Here is a 16,388-nt window from a genome sequence, read left to right as displayed (position 1 = left end):
ATGTTTTCTACTGTTGCTGTTCTATGGTGTATTTTTATGTGATTGGTTGCTTTATCCCTTTCAGATTTATGTCAGCTGCTCTGAGCAGCTTTGGTTTAAAGAAAACAATGTAGTTTTTCTACATGAATTAGGTATCTTCTCCCAGATGAATAAAGGGACATGCATGTAATGCTCTTATTCTCATTCCAAAAATGACCTCCAATACTACATGTTATTGAAGGCTTTTCTCCATCTGGTACATGCTGCATTTATTCTGCAAAAGCTGAGTCTTCCATTAATTTAAAAGCCAAGAGGATGTTTGTTCATAACTTAACAGTCCTAAATATATCAAAAATACATGACATACTTTCTTAATTGCAGGATGTGAAGGTGTGATCTGTGATCTATTAGAGTCCAGAGGAGGGCAGCAAAAATGATCCAGGTTTGGAAGCACCACCCTATGAGAAGAGACTGAGAAAACTGGGCATGTTCAGCCTTGAGAAGACTGAGGGGGGACATTATATCACTCTTAAGTACCTCAAAGGCTGCCACAAAGAGAAAGGCCAAGATCTCTTACTGATACTAGAGTGCAGGATAGAGTAATCAGTTCAAGTTGTGACAGCTGCAATTCAGGCTAAATATCAGGAAGAGTTTCCTCACTGTCGGAGCAATACTACAGTGGAATCAGTTGCCTAGAGAGGCCATGGGCTCTCCCACACTTCGTTGTTAACTGTGAAGTTGTGTCCAACCCATCGCGACCCCATGGACAACATTCCTCCAGGCCTTCCTGTCCTCCACCATCCCCTGGAGTCCACCCAAGCTCACACCAACTGCTTCAGTGACTCCATCTAGCCACCTCATCCTCTGCCGTCCCCTTCTTCTTTTGCCATCTATTGTTCCCAGCATTAGACTCTTCTCTAGGGACTCCTTCCTTCTCATTAGGTGGCCAAAGGATTTGAGTTTCATCTTCAGTATCTGGCCTTCTAAAGAGCAGTCAGGGTTGATCTCCTCTAGGACTGACCGGTTTGATCACCTTACGGTCCAAGGGACTCGCAGGAGTCTCCTCCAGCACCACAATTCAAAGGCCTCAATCCTTTTGCACTGAGCCTTCCATATGGTCCAGCTTCGTATCGTATCTTGTCATCGTATTCTCTTGACAAAATTCTGCCAGCCTGTGCCCTGCTTCATTTTGTACTCCAAGGCCAAACTTGCCTGTTACTCCGGTTATCTTTTGGCTTCCTGCTTTAGCATTCCAGTCCACCATGATGATAAGGACATTTTTGGAGTTAATTCTAGAAGGTGCTGTAGGCCTTCATAGAACTGGTCAACTTCAGCCTCTTCAGCACCAGTGGTTGGGGCATAGACTTGGACTATTGTGATATTGAATGGTTTACCTTGGGAGACTGAGATCATTCTGTCATTTTGGAGGTTGTATCCCAGTACTGCTTTTCCTACTCTTTTATTGACTATGAAGGCTACTCCATTTACTCTGAGGGATTCTTGCCCACAGTAGTATACTTGATGGTCATCTGAATTAAATTCACCCATTCCTGTCCATTTTTGTTCACTGATTCCTAAGATGTTGATGTTCAGGCTTGTCATCTCTTGTTTGACCACATCCAGCTTGCCTTGATTCATGGATCTTACATTTCAGGTTCCTTTGCAGCATCAGACTCTCCTTTCACCTCCAGATACATCAACAACTGAGTGTCCTTTCAGCTGTGACCCAGTTGCTTCCTTCTTTCTGGCGCTACTAGTACTAGCCCTTTGCTCTTCCCCAGTAGCATATTGGACACCTTCCGACCTGAGGGGCTCATCTTCCGGCATCTTATCTTTTTGCCTTTTGGTACTGTCCATGGGGTTTTCATGGCAAAGATACTGGAGTGGGTTGCCATTTCTTTCTCCAGTGGATCACGTTTTGTCAGAGCTCTCTGCTATGACCTGTCTGTCTTGGGTGACCCTGCACAGCATAGCTCATAGCTTTATTGAGCTACGCAGGCCTCTTTGCCACGACAAGGCAGTGAAGGAGTCTCCCACACTAGAGACATTCAAAAAGAAACTGAACAGCCATCTGAGTGGGATGGTGTGACTTGGTGTCCTGCAACAGCAGGGGGTTGGACTCGATGGCCTTCATGGCCCCTTCCAACTCTTCTGATTCTATGATCTGCTCAATTTGCCAGGCACTGCCTCTCAGTCCAACCTACCCTCACAGGGTTGCTTTTGTGAGGATAAAACTGAGCGATGTAAGTTGCCTTGGGTTCCTCACAGGAGGAAAAAGGTGAGATATAAATGCAGTGTGGTGGTGATGATGATGATGTATTATAATTGGAGTTATATTTAAATTGATTATTATGTGAAATGTTTGAACACTACATTTTTGTAGAAAGAACATCATCTGTTAAATTGACTGTGGCTGAGGGGTTGAGGCTGACCAGTTTGAGGTCTGTGTATGAAAAAAGGTACTTTTAGAGATGGAGACAGAACAGAGGGAGAATGATAAAGATGAAAATAGCTGGGGGCACTTCTCTGGAGAACTGAGGTGGGACAGTAGGTTTTCTACTAAAAGTGCATAAAATGTTTGCCTCTACCTTTTTTCTACTTATATATTGTAAATAAACTCAAATATTATAGAACATAAAAGCTTTTCTACACAAGGGCATTTCTTGAGCACATGACACTGTAGGCATACCATGAGCCGAGCTAGTTGGAGCTGGGGGTCAGACTAGATGGCTTGGGAGACCCCTTCTGACTTACTGTTCCTATATTTCTAGTTTCTATGATTCCTTAGTCACAGATGTTTACGGGATCTTTAGACAATATTGTGAACCTCCAATTTTGTTTTTAAAACTTTTTTTTGAGCAGGTAAGTTACTTTCCTATACAATTGCAATATTCTGCTGTAGCACACAGCATGGTCTACAGGTTATGTAGTGGAAAAGCAGGAAAGAAATTCTCTTTATGTAGAGCGGGAATCACAGTTTTGAGATAAAAGTTCAAGTAGATACAGCAATTAACAGGCTTTTGTAGAGAAGCTTTAAATTTCCAGTAAACTCTCCTCCTAAAGGAAGTTAAGATCAGATAAGCACTGCCCTTAGAGAATGCTTTGGGAAGTGCAGAACTGGCAACAATGGTCTTTTACTCAAAGAAATTAATCTTCATTTGTTACTTCTATCGCATTTATTTTAGAACATTATAGACTGTTTCCCCATATAAAAATCCTGATGCAGTTTACAACAAATTATAAAACATTGTCATAAATGCACAACATTCAGAATGCAATCATATATCCCTTTTCAGTATACTTGGAGGCTAAGGTGCATCCATAGCCCCAAATGAAGTGCTGCTGTGGTGACCTCCATCACTGCCACACCCTGTGCCCTAATTTTTAGCTTGTTGGTAGCTTTTGAATGTCTAGATGGAGGGCTTGGGAGAGGGAGGGAAAGAAGCTGGGGTACTGATAGGAATTGGCTTGAGCTCTGGGCCCCACCCTCTCTTCTCGCCTCCAGCACACCCCTTTTTCTCTCTCTCAAGGAATGTCTTTGAAGAAGCAGCAGATCTAAGTAGATGGGAGCGGTGCAGGTTTGACATGGAAAGTTGGGAATGGTTGGGAATGTCCAGGGTGCACAAGTAGGTGTTTAATAATGGTTGAAAACACATGATTGTCAGAGTCGGACGTATCAAGGGAGGAGGTCATTTCAGAGGGAGAATGCCACGACAATGCAGGCCAATAGCCTTGTTCCCGCTTGACAGGGCCCTGCAATGTGGTCCAGACCAAAAGGCCTCCCCTGAAGATCTAGTGGACTAATAGGTTTCTGCTCCCACACAACATATTTGTACATAAAAGATACACAAGGTCATTAACTTTGGCAAGAAGGAGAACATGTGAGTGCTCATTTTACTATCTAATTAGTAAGGTTATTTTTACAAGCCTAAAAAGATATTTTAGAGCAAAGCATTCATGTAACATTTTTCCATTCCAAGCTTAAGATTTTTTTTTCTTTTTTCCAGTATAAGATCTAATAATGTACCTTTTATTTTGTTTTTGGTAACCAAGATTGCACATTCTCTTTTGAGAAGCCCATTTGGTTGTGCAATGAAATTAAGATGTTTTCTTATGATTATTTTTGGACAAGCACAATTGTTAGGGATTTAAAGGAGAATTAATTGTAAGACATTGTTTACAGAAAGGTTAACTGGTCTGGCCTTGCTCTTCTGGGCATTCTGTCAAACTTCTGCATATAATTTGTTAGTATTACTAATACTTCGACTGAATCTTCCATCAGAAATATGCTGCTTTGGGATTCTTTGGTCTGAAACTGATTTGCAAGTAGAGCTCTGCAACAAAATGTGGAAGCCTAACCCAGCCTGTAACAGGATCTCATTTGTTCAGGGCATCAGCTAGCCCAAAACGAGCTTTGTAATATTGTTGATCTCGCAGAGAGCCAGTGTTCAGCTGGTGAGATTTGAATTTATTATTCATTAAAAGGCTTTGCTATACTGTCCTTCACCTTGAGTCCCAGGGCAGTGACTCTAGTCCCCACTTGGTCTTGAAGCCCACTGGGTGCCTTTGGGCCAGTCATGGGCTCCCTGCCTGACCTACCTCACAGGGCTGTTGTTGTGAGGAGGCATAAGAATATAAGAATGTAATTTACATTGTGTTCCTTGCAGAAAGAGGGCAGGATGTAAATACATCTATTTTCTTTTTCATCTTCCTAAAACATCCCCCCACCATCCTATAGAGTGCAAACCTCCTGGAGCACAAACCCCTGACCATATATATTGTTGATCTTCAGCATACCACAAGCTTTTGGGGGCTCTAGTAGGACAATGTCCTCTCTTCCTTGGATTTTTATTTCGTTCACTGTCTCTTTCAAGATCCAGTGGGTGTGAGCTTGGGTGGACTCCGGGGATGGTGGAGGACAGGAGAGCCTGGAGGAATGTCGTCATGGGGTCGCGATGGGTCGGGCACGACTTTGCGACAAGGGCTGAGCTGCCCTCAGCCACTCATGTCTAGTGCACCTTTACACAGAAGTAAGTCTTGGTGGGCTTCACGGGGTTTCTTCCCAGCGCCGTGTGCATGCAAACGCAGCCCAAATTCCTTCATACTGCCCGATTTTCCCTTCCTGTAGATTCACAGACCCTGCCCCATCGCCACTCTTTCCCTTGGAGCGCAAGAAAGCGCTCGCCACCGAAAGCCACGAAGAAGTCCAAGGTTTTAGCACCGCTGTGATTTTACAAGCACCTTGCAAAGCCCTAAAGGCTCAACCTCATGCGTGCTGTTTTCACTCTGCCTGAACGATCAGCGCCCCCATTGAGGGGGAAAAGTGGGGGTCCTCCAGTCGCCCAGCAGCACGGTTCAGCGGCTGCGAAGCGTACCGCGCCCGTCTCAGAAGACGTCGCCAACCTGTTTCTCTTCACACGACTTGGGCCAACCCGCCTCAAAAAAAGAAAAGAAAAATAGCGAAGGCAGCGGGAAGACGGCGGGAAAATACCCGGATGAAGGAGGCCGAAGAGAAGGCGCCCGAGGCGCAGCCCCCTCACCTCCCCCCTCCCCTTGTTCGAACGGGAAGAAAACCAAGCGGCCAACGGCTCGGGCGCGAGCGGCCTGCGTGCGTGCGTGCGCGCGCGCGCGCCCTCGTCGCGCCTGGGTGCAGAACAGAGGCCCAACCAGGCGGGGGCGCGCGCGCAGCCACTCGCTCACTTTCGCGCGCGCTCCCTCTCGCTCCCCCCCCCACGCCGCTTCCCCCGCCCCTCATCTTCGCCGCCGCCGCCGCTACTCCTTAACACACACCCGAGTTGCGAAGTCTCGCCGCCAAAGCTCGCGAGAGGACATGCCCGCGGTGGCCGCGTCCAGAGAGGGTGAGTGAGGGGCGGACTTCTAGTTCGCGACGGTTGGGGCGGTTTTGCTCGGGGAGGGGAGAGGCTGAAGGAAGAGGACTGTAGACCGCCAGCTCGGCGCGGGGGACGAGAGTTTCCCCTCTTCGCCGCCCGTGGCAGCATTGGCTCGAGGCGAGCGCCGGTGCGAGGAGGTGGGGGAACTTTCCGCCGCCCGCCCCTCGGTCGGGGTTGGTTAGACGAGCGAGCGCAGATTTTTACCTCAGGGTCTTGAGGGGGTGGGGCTTCCAGGAGGCTGATAGCTGCCCGAGGCCCCTCCCCACAAGTGGCTGCATGCAAGGCGCTAGGGGTCAGTGAGGAATGTGCATGTGTGGGTGCTCGCGCAGGGATCCAACCTGCAGGGTCTTGGGCAATAGGACAGGGTTTTGGGAGGACGAAAAGGGGCGGAGCTACGTGGCTCCTTTTCCAAAAGGCAGCGAGGCTGAATAGGATAGACAGAATGTTTTCGGTGTAACGTTTGGTTATCGTTTTAGAGATGATAATCATTAAATTTGTAATCTGCCTGATCTGGAAGCTTAGGAATAGTAACACGATTTTAAGCATACATAGTAAAAATTGTTTTTATAATCCTGGTACTTGGTTTTTATAGTAACAGTACTTAACTAGTGTAGTACAGTGGTTACTGGGACAAGCCTATGTCTGTTTAGACAAAACAAAGTGCTGAAATTTCCATGCTGGCTCAGGCATGCTGGGTTTGTAAGACTTTTTGTCCCTGCCTAAACATACATAGAAATGTACCCTTAAGCTGTCGGACTAGGAGTGAGAAGATCCGGGTTTAACCCCGCCCCCCCGCCCCATGTGAAACTTGCTGGGTGATCCTTGGGTAAGTCACACAGTCTTGGCCTATCCTACTTCACAGGGTTGTTGTGAGGATGATATGGGGAGCTGGAGGTCTATCTGTTTGAGCACTTGGAGCTTAATTTTTTCATGCATATTTAGCGTTCAGAGGCCTTCATCTGTTGAGAGGAAGTGTGATCTAATTGATCACGAGACGTGTATGTTTGAGGTTAGGGTCAGAATGTGTGTTTCTTCTCATGAAGCTTGCTGGGTGACCTAAGGCAGTCATTCTTTTTCTTGACTTGTACCATGTCAGAGGATGGTTGTGAAAACCCCATGAAATTGGGTTTTTGTAGTAGGCCTAAAGAAAGGAGATGGATTAATTATCACAGCAGTCATTGCAAAAGCTCTGTAGGTTGGTGTATATGTGTGTGTGGATGGATGGATGGATGAAGGGTAGTCCACATGTAACACCAAATTGTAATTTTGTGCTGGGTGAAGGAGTGCAAAATGTGCTGTGAGTCCCTCCATGCAACCCAGTTTGCAGCAAACCATAGTGTATCATTTCATCTGAATCATTAAACAAGGGTTTGCACTTGCCCTTCCAACTGTGTTTGAACATATTAGGTTGGGTGGGGAAGAGGTGCATGATCACATGACTCCTCTCTCTTGTTCACTTAATTCTGACTTGTGGTTTGGCATTGCATCTAGCAAGCCAAGTCGTGGATTCATAGCTGCTTGTGTTCATAGCTGCCATATTTTCATTCATATAGCCAAAGAGAGTCCTGTAGAGTTCTACAGTCTTGTTTTTACTTGCCTTCCAAGACTTGTGCTGTAGATCACTGTAACATCTATAGACATAGGAAACTGAGGTTGGCTGCCTCAAAGAGGCTTTCTTTAGGCAGCAGTCCTAGACACACCTGGGAGTAAGTCGCATTGATCTGGTTCATAAAAAATGACAAGCCAGAAATGGGTTGAGTGTGGACTGCTGTTTAAACATGGCGTGTTTGTACATCTGGATTCACACAGCACAACAACCCACAATTCAGTTCCTCTTGCTGATCTTGTGTGAACCTAGGCATTATTTCTGAGTAGACATGCATAGATAGGATTGTACTGCAGTATTTATAATCTGCAGTAATGGGTGCACTTTTAATATGTTATATGTAAGATACAATCCTACACATATTTAGACAGGAAAAAGGTCTACAACTCCCAGCTTGCTCCAGCCAGCATGCAAGTTGTAGACTTTTTTCATGTCTAAACACATGTTGAATTGTGTACTTAAAGTTTTAGGTAATGCACTTTTGTGTTAATCATTACAGCTTTTATGATATGCCTGTTAATGTTTATGTGGATGGGCTGAGATTGAGCTAGGATTGGTGGTGGGATAGACTCTGACATTGTTTCCAATTGTTCTTTTCTTCAAAGGTTTGTGTATTTTAAAATACAGGTATATATCTTTCATGACACTTTGTTTTAGTTGACAAACAGCTTTTGTTTGCATTTTAAAACCAAGACTTGGAATAAAAATGAAGGGTAAATGAACATATTTCTACAGGAGCCAAAATAAATTATGAATATATTTCTATAGGAGCCAAAAGAAATTATAGGGATAACTTGACCCTCTCATGACTTGTAAGCTTGGCCCGTTATAAGAAAATACCTTCACATTTCTGCTGGAATGTTTTCTCAAAATCTTTAATTTCTTATACTTTTCAGCTTTTTTCTGTTTGTTACTTTAGTAACCCATCTTTCCATACTACCGCTTAAAAGTTAACAATAAAATCTTCTCTAAGAAATAAAGTAATGAATAAGCAATATGCAACTATATAATCATATTAAAATGTCAGCCAGTCTATACTACTGTTGACAGAGTAGGTATGGAGAGATCAGAGTCTGCCACAGACTCCTGTGTCTGTTGCTGGTAAGCAGCTTTTCAGGTTTGGCAGCTGTATACAAGCAAGTACAGGCCTACTACCTACCACCCAGATGGAGGCATCATTGCCTAGAATGGTGGTTGCATTTTGAGTTCCAGGATATGAAAAGTTGTATGGTAATGATGGGTTCACACTGATGCCTATGTCTATTTATATCAAGGAAAAAGTTAATTGGATCGTTTAACGGTTGCATTTGTCTTTCTTGAACTAATTTAAACATTATGTAACATGTAATAATATTTTGTTATCTTCAAGTTTGTGGAACTTAAATTTCATCTGGTCACTGATTTTCCTGGTATTAATCTTTGCATGCTTCCTGTGCATGCTCACTTTTTTTCTTTAAGGAGAGTGGTTATCAGGTCATCTTAAAATCATGCTGAATTTGTACAGTTTTACCGGTTCACCTGTAACTGAAGTGTATTTGAATAAATTAACTCTTTCTAGTAGGAAAAATGCTTCATATAAAATAGTACATCAGGAAAAGTTAGCAGAATCTCTGGTGTATTAACAAAATATGTATGCATTTGTGTAGTACATCATACAATTTTAAAAGGCAGTGAGCTCTTATAAAGGAAGAGGCAGGCGGGATTTGCCAGGGAGAACATCATTGTGGGATTTGCCCACACAAGCAATGGGAATATTTGTATATCTTCTATGAGATGCTTTATTCTGCACAACCAGAGTGGCACATTGAGTACAAGTAGTGTTCTAGACTGTCAGTAAAAAGACACTTAAGAGCTTTCACAGAGCACATGAAAATGTGTGTGTGTAAATATTCTAAATCAGTCACAGAATTTCTGTTTTGTATACATTTATCCTAGGCCTTAATGAAGGCTTCCTGGCAGCAAGACTTAAATTCCTGGTTAGTCCAAACAGCTTTCACAAATACCTGCATTTTGTTTTAATACCCCTTTTTTGGCCCTTCGCCTATTGTGGTGGTTTGCAGCTTAGCTAATTTGTTCACTGAGTGGACAGACTAATGTGTTGCTGAACCTTTGAAACAGCTTATCAGATGGTAAACTTTTCTCTGGGCTATGCCACTTTGACTTTAGGAGTATAAACAATTGAATTTTTCTCTGTTTTAAAGAAATCACTTCATACAAAAAACTAGATATAAGTATGAAGGGTTCTAACCATGCCTTTTCTTTAATATGCTGGTTTTTTATATGTAAGCATTTTTTTCATGGTATATCCCATCACAGGAGTCTGATATGTTGAGATTTGTGTTTTTTGTCTTATAAGGATTGTACTGTAAGGATTAACAGAGCAATCTTTAACCTAGCTCCTGCCTATGTGGAATGATCCAGAGTTAGGGATGTAAATGGAGTTTTTGAGAGGTGGAGACTTCCTCCCCAAAATGATATACCGTATTTTTTGCTCTATAAGACGCACCTTTTCCCCCCTCAAAAGTAAGGGGAAATGTCTGTGCGTCTTATAGAGCGAATATGTGTGCGCAGTAAGTCTGTCAGATGTGCAGCCCATGGGGAAGTGATGGGGAATGTGCCTGTGATTATGTGCCCATTTGATTCAGAATATTTTTTTTTCTTGTTTTCCTCCTCTAAAAACTAGGTGCGTCTTATGGTCAGGCGCGTCTTATAGAGCGAAAAATATGGTATTTAATTTCATTTCTGTTGGCTTCAAAGAGTGGAGACAAGACCCTCCCTCACCCCATGGTGGCCTGTTATCAGAGCTCTGGATACAGTGCTCCACCGCCCCCAAGTTTTTAGATTGATTTGCAAGTTTTCAGAGTAAACCTAGGATTGTTGCATGCAGGATTACTTTAGTTAATGTAATCTTATACTCACTGGCTTTTCTCCCTTACAACTCTTCTAAATAAGGTTGTCCTTACTTAATCTTTTTCTTTATGCTGTTTGTAAATCCTTGTGTTACTTGCAAACTGGTTGAGCATGTTCTCACTTCTTTTTCCAAATTATGTAAAGTGATGATGAATAGTGGAATACTTTAGTGGAATGCAGCTTGCTACTTTAATAACATTTGTCTTCTGGAATACAAGGGCCAAAAAGGCTTCTTTCTTCAGCATAAAAAATTAAAATTATAATGCTATTTTCAAGATACAACTGATAATAAAGATGTGTATTCTATACTATCAAAAATATAAAGATGGCTCTATTCTGAAACTACATGCTCATGAATAGTTATGTTAAAATTGAAGTGATGTAAGCTGTTTTAATGAAGAATGCAAGCAAATCAGACATGGTTAACAAATGTTAATATATGTTCTTCATTATCATTGTAAAAGGTATTATGGGTGCTCTTCCATTAACATTGCTTTCCTATTTAGAACATACATTTCCTAACTTGAATACAGCTCTTATTTATGAATGCATTGCTACACTGAAGTTTGATACTTCATAAGATTTTTTTAACGTTTTAAATTCAACTGTAATCATTTATTTGGCCTTTATTTTCACATATATGGTAAAAACAAAGAAAGCAAACTTATACTAAGATTTCTTTAGAGACTGAAGCTAATTAAACTTACTTTTGTTTAGAACTGGGCATCATGCAGAGAAGTAAGTATAGTTGAATATTCAGCCATTTGTTGCTAGTAATTGTTTTTTTTTTTCTGTAATAAAAATTGGGAAATAGTGTTGTCACGTACGCTAAAAGTTGACTCCAGGTAGGGATTCACTCCATCTAAACTAAGAGTTGATTTTAGATAAGGATTCTGATGCTTCCTATGTGGCATTAAACTCATAAATGCAGTTCCTTGTTTTCTAGGAACCTGTACACACTACATTATAAGAGGACAATATAAAATTCCTCCCTTCTAGCAGCCTAATTTGTAGGGGGATCCAGTAGAATATATTAGAGCACATGGATGCTTCTCTGGAAGTTCCTTCATTTATTAACCATCTGATAATTCATTCTTATCTACCTGGACCGGTTGTATAAGAGGGTAGAGAATCACTGGTGTATATGCAGGAAATACTTAATGCTTTTACTTGAGTGTAGCCATTGATTAGCTGGGAAATTTATGTATGCACCATGAATAAGAGTTACAATGTAGTTGGGCTAGTCTTTTGATCTTATGACATTTATTAGTTTGTATGAGATTTGAAAAGTACACAAAAAGTTAAGATACCCAATGTTTTATACACAGTGTTTGATACTTTGTGTATTTGGACAAAGATCAAGAAAATGAAATAGTTGAAGTGGAGCAGTCACTAGAAGCTAACCAGCAGCTATCCTCAGATGACCTGATACTCACTTTCAAATGAGTTCGTCCTGTACATTGAAATACTTCGAAGCTTGAGCTTACATCCAGTATCCATGTTGTCTATTAAAGGAGTTGTTTGACATAAATCAGTCCTTGGACACACAAAGGTATTTTCTCAGGGTTTCATTGTACATTCTGACTTGTACGCGTATATAGCCCTCTGGCATAAGCATGTATCACTGTGTGGAATTGTCTAGGACTGTGCCCCCAACTGACAATTTTCACTGGGAATGTGAAAAGAAAATATTGCTTCTACTTGTGTAGTCACATATGTTTGGTATTTAAATGTTTATTAAGTAAGCCATGCTTACTGTCTGTCCTATGTTTAATTCCAGACAGAAACAGCATAGCAGGAACAAACTTAAAATTCTGATAATGCAGTCCTGTACAGTTAATGCAATATTCATTTTTAGTGACCTAGCAAGATGTTGTGTTGTGTGGAGATTGTAGTTCCATGCAATGTTCTAACTAACCAGAACTCCTTTAAATCTTTTCCATGGACTCAGTTGAAACAGAGAAGCTGGATATTCTCCAGCTGCACAAGGATCAGAAACATAATAGGTTTTTTTATATATAAAAAAGTTAAAATACTGTTTTAGATTTTGTTTTTTGTGATTTTTCATTTTTCAGATATACATTGAATGTGTTGAAACAGAGAGTTAAGGACACACTAAGTGGTTAGTATTGAGGTGAGTAATTTTCAATATCTGCATGCATTAGGGTCCTCAATATAATATTTCAAAAAGTATTGTAGATTAGAAAGTGGAATTTGTGGTATCTGTCAGATTTACCAACCTTCTACAGGACATGCATAACTTTCTTTCATCTGTTTATCTTGTTATCATCCTTTGATACTGCTACAGTTTCCAATGTTTGCTTCTGTGGTATCAGATGGAATATACATACAATGGCATAGGTTAGAATTTGTATTGTTTTTCTTAGTTTCCCCCATTTTCTCATATGACAGAAATAATTCAAGTTTGCCACTTGATCGAATTTCTTAGATCCAAAAATTTTCCCATATATGGAAACAGCACTTCTGCTTACACACAGGGTATACCTGTCAGCTCTCCCCATCTGCAGCCTCAGGCCCCAGCTTCTTTAAGGATAGAGGAGACTGGTACTGCAGCCCCTCTGCATTTCAATATATGTTTCAACATGTTTCATAATTCTGTTTTCAACTATTAAAGCAGTTTTACATTTTATTGAATGTGACTTAAATGCATTTCTAATTCAAGGCATCTAAGTCAAATGAGTATTTTAAAAGATCTATGAAAAGGGATTTGCACTTATTAAAATCAAGGTTTGTATACTAGTTGTGTCTCTTGAAGTAACTGATGGATTAGAAAATGACATCTTACTGCTTTGGAATTAAGACATATATTCATATTCATAGCACTTCAAATATCTTTCAGTTCTGCTTAGATTTAGATTTTGTTTAGAATGCAATCCATACATGTCTACTCAGAAGTAAGTCTTGCTGAGTTCAGTAAGGCATAGTCACAGGTAAGTGGGCGTAGGATTGCAATCTAAGTCTGGGTGACACCAACATAATATACAACATAGTAATTATTCAATAAAAAGTACAATTTAAAATAACATTCAGAAAAAATATTTATCACTGTATATTGTTTTGTATCATAATGCTTTACCATGTATCAGCCACACTTGTACATTGTTCCACAGAACTGAAAGGCTTCTCGCCTATACTGGTCTACAAATTTTGGGAAATTATCGACCTCTGAGATACAATGTGCTAATTCGTACATATTCTGTTTAGATTATTTACAAAATAGGTGATAAAGATGCTGGTTGGCTAAAGTTTTCAAGATATTTCACAATAAAGATTTATACACAGGCGAGTGTATTTGGCTACAAGGGAGGGAGGTGTCTGATGATCATGACGCCTCGTAACTTCTCAACAAAGTACGGTAGAACAATGAAAAGGGTGCCACATGGAAATGAATAAATTTATCTTCACTCTGAGACTAAAGATTATTACCTAACTGTAATTTATTGTTCTTTTATTTCAAGGTACATTTGTCTTGCTCAGATCTATGCATCATACAGTTACATCTGGTGGCTTGTGAAAGTGTCATTGCCTAACATTTCCAAGGAACAGCTGCATGACATTTTCCCTCAGAAGCCAAGATGCCTCTAAACTGTGTAAACAACGCAGATAACTTCTGCTACATTTGTGTTGAAGTTACATTTGCATCTCAAAAGTACAGTATGACAGTGGTGGTAAAAAAAGACATCCCACCTATATTTTGGATGCAGAATAGGGAATCAGGACAAGAATTGGGCCCCTCATTATTGTTGCATTACCTGTGCAACTTATCTGTGTCATTGGCTAAACAAGAAGAAAAAGTCCATGCCTTTCGCAGTCCCAGTAATGTGGAGGGAACCCACCAATCATAGTAGTGACTGCTATTTTTGCATGGTTCCCCCAATTAAAAACCAATAGATGAATGGAAAGTTATCAGTAAAAAGATAAATTTATAATGATTGGTGTGGCACCATTCTCATTGCTATATCACATTTTGCAGAAAAGTTATAGAGCATAATCACACATCCCACTCCTAATTTTGAATTATTTTGATCCAGTTTTGACCTGAAACTGTATCTTGGAAACTGGAGTCAATTAAGGACTCAATTTTCCTTTATTAGTGACTCAATTCTGGTAAAATTTAGCTACTTTCATTTCCAAGGCTTTCTCCTTGTAGTCCAGTGCTATTGAAGAACATTTACTCTATAGAAATATGTGTTTAATTTAGGTTTTGTTGTCACTTGCTTCTTTTGGAGTATGGCTTTACAAATAAACTAGACTTTTCTTATAATCAGATACAGAATATAACTGAAGTATCTTACTCTTGGCAGTAGTCAGGGTTAAAAACTGAAACAGGTTCCATAAATGCAAGAGGGTTTTGGAATGGTTTGGTCAAACAGCAGCTCCCCCACCTCCCAGCCACATGGGAAAATTGGTTTTGAAACTTAAAGGTGCAATTCTTTACCCACTTACCTGGATGTAATCACCTTTGAACTCAGTGGAACTTACTTCTAAGGAAATGTGCATAGTATCATGCTGTAATTTGTGATAAGGCATGGAAATCACCTGCTGAAATGAAAAAAATAATTTAGCTGGGATGGAGCAAGTCCCTTGCATGGCTAACTAGCTCTTTGGATCTAGAGAGGTGGGTTTTAAAAGCTTGGCACAGACTTTATTCTCTGTATTAATCTTAAGAATAATATTAATGCATTTTGCCCATACTTCTAAAATTTGATAATTGACAACAATATTATTGCTACAGTTAACAAAGCAAAACATCAGGTTTGTCTCATCCGCTGTGAGGACAAACTTATCTGGAAATAGATTTGAAAATTGAAAGAAGCACCAGTTCCTACATTCAGTAGATCATAAATGTGGATAAAACAATCAAGACCAAATGGGATAGTTTCATATTATTGAATTTAGGCCTGCACCTGATTCATATGATACAATTATGGGATGATAGCTGCTAAAATGGAACCATGTTCCATACTAAAATGGAACTAGTCCATATGGGAAGTTGCTTGTGTTGTAGTTCCTCTTTTCTATGAGATGTAGAATTGATATGGTTAAAATTGTTGTCAGCATACAACAAGCCACATGACATAAATAGCTTTCTGTTCTTGTGCCCTTCCTTCAGTGTTAGTTCACTGTAAATGGGATTAATGAATTGATCCTTATTGCCTATAAACAAAGCAAATCAAGAGATCTTTATAAAGATAATGGGATTAATGCTCTGACATAGTGATTAACACATTCCTAGTAGTCAGTTCTACTGGACTACTTGCTTCAGAATGAATGTTTTTAAGATCAAGGTGCTAATGTAATGGATATAAAGAAGACTGACTTGTGTGCTTGCTTCATACCATTCATATAATATGAAACAGTAGTAAAATCAAGAGATCCTGTGAATTTTAAGAGCATTGTGATTTTCTGTTCCTATGGGGCAATTGTTCTTATAACTGTTCTTATCAAAAGTGTTTTCAGTCTCTAACATTAAGTTAGTAAATAAAATCTAATTCCTTGTGTAGTTGTAAACTCAGTTGTAAAATCAGAATAGACCTATTAGAGAAGTACATTGGTTTGTAGGCTAAAGATTAAACTCTTCCCCTACCAGCTCATAATGAATTAGAGATGAAAACTGACAGTATAACACCAGTAATGGGGTTTATATTTACATTTGTATCACTCTTGACATGAGAAGTAGATTTTAAAAATATGTTTGATCAACACTCTTTCTGGTGTTCAGAAAATATATGTAAGATTGACAATGTAGACTGACCATAGAGGTCAGTGTTTTCACATTTCAAATGATTTCCAATTTATTTTCACAATGGAATACTCTACTCCTTACTAACTATAGGCAATGTTCACTTATTTACATGAGAATATAATAAGAATATCATTTTGTATTGTTAGGTAGCTAGTTTTTGTAAGAATCATAGAATAATAGAATTGGAAGGGGCCAGAGCAGGGGTCTTCAGACTTTTTCTCCAGGGGGCCAGTGG

General features: G+C 40.2%; 1 protein-coding gene across 5 annotated transcripts in view; it reads left to right on the top strand.

The window, feature by feature from the left end:
• The first annotated feature begins 5,778 nt into the window (after window positions 1-5,778).
• The window catches only part of MRTFB (myocardin related transcription factor B), a 118,492-nt gene continuing 107,882 nt past the window's right edge, over window positions 5,779-16,388 (top strand). The window contains exons 1-2 of one of the 5 annotated variants that reach the window (XM_044433114.1): window positions 5,779-5,837; window positions 12,462-12,520. The gene's annotated coding sequence lies outside the window, so the exon portion shown is untranslated. Of the gene's footprint in view, window positions 5,838-11,919; window positions 11,939-12,461; window positions 12,521-16,388 lie in introns of those variants that run through there. The other 4 variants (XM_044433110.1, XR_006415016.1, XM_044433111.1 and 1 more) reach the window with 4 other exon arrangements.

This window comes from Varanus komodoensis, unplaced genomic scaffold (assembly GCF_004798865.1).
Source record: "Varanus komodoensis strain SLA01 unplaced genomic scaffold, ASM479886v1 scaffold26, whole genome shotgun sequence".
NCBI lineage: Eukaryota > Metazoa > Chordata > Lepidosauria > Squamata > Varanidae > Varanus > Varanus komodoensis.
This window is presented reverse-complemented; position numbering and strand designations above follow the sequence as displayed.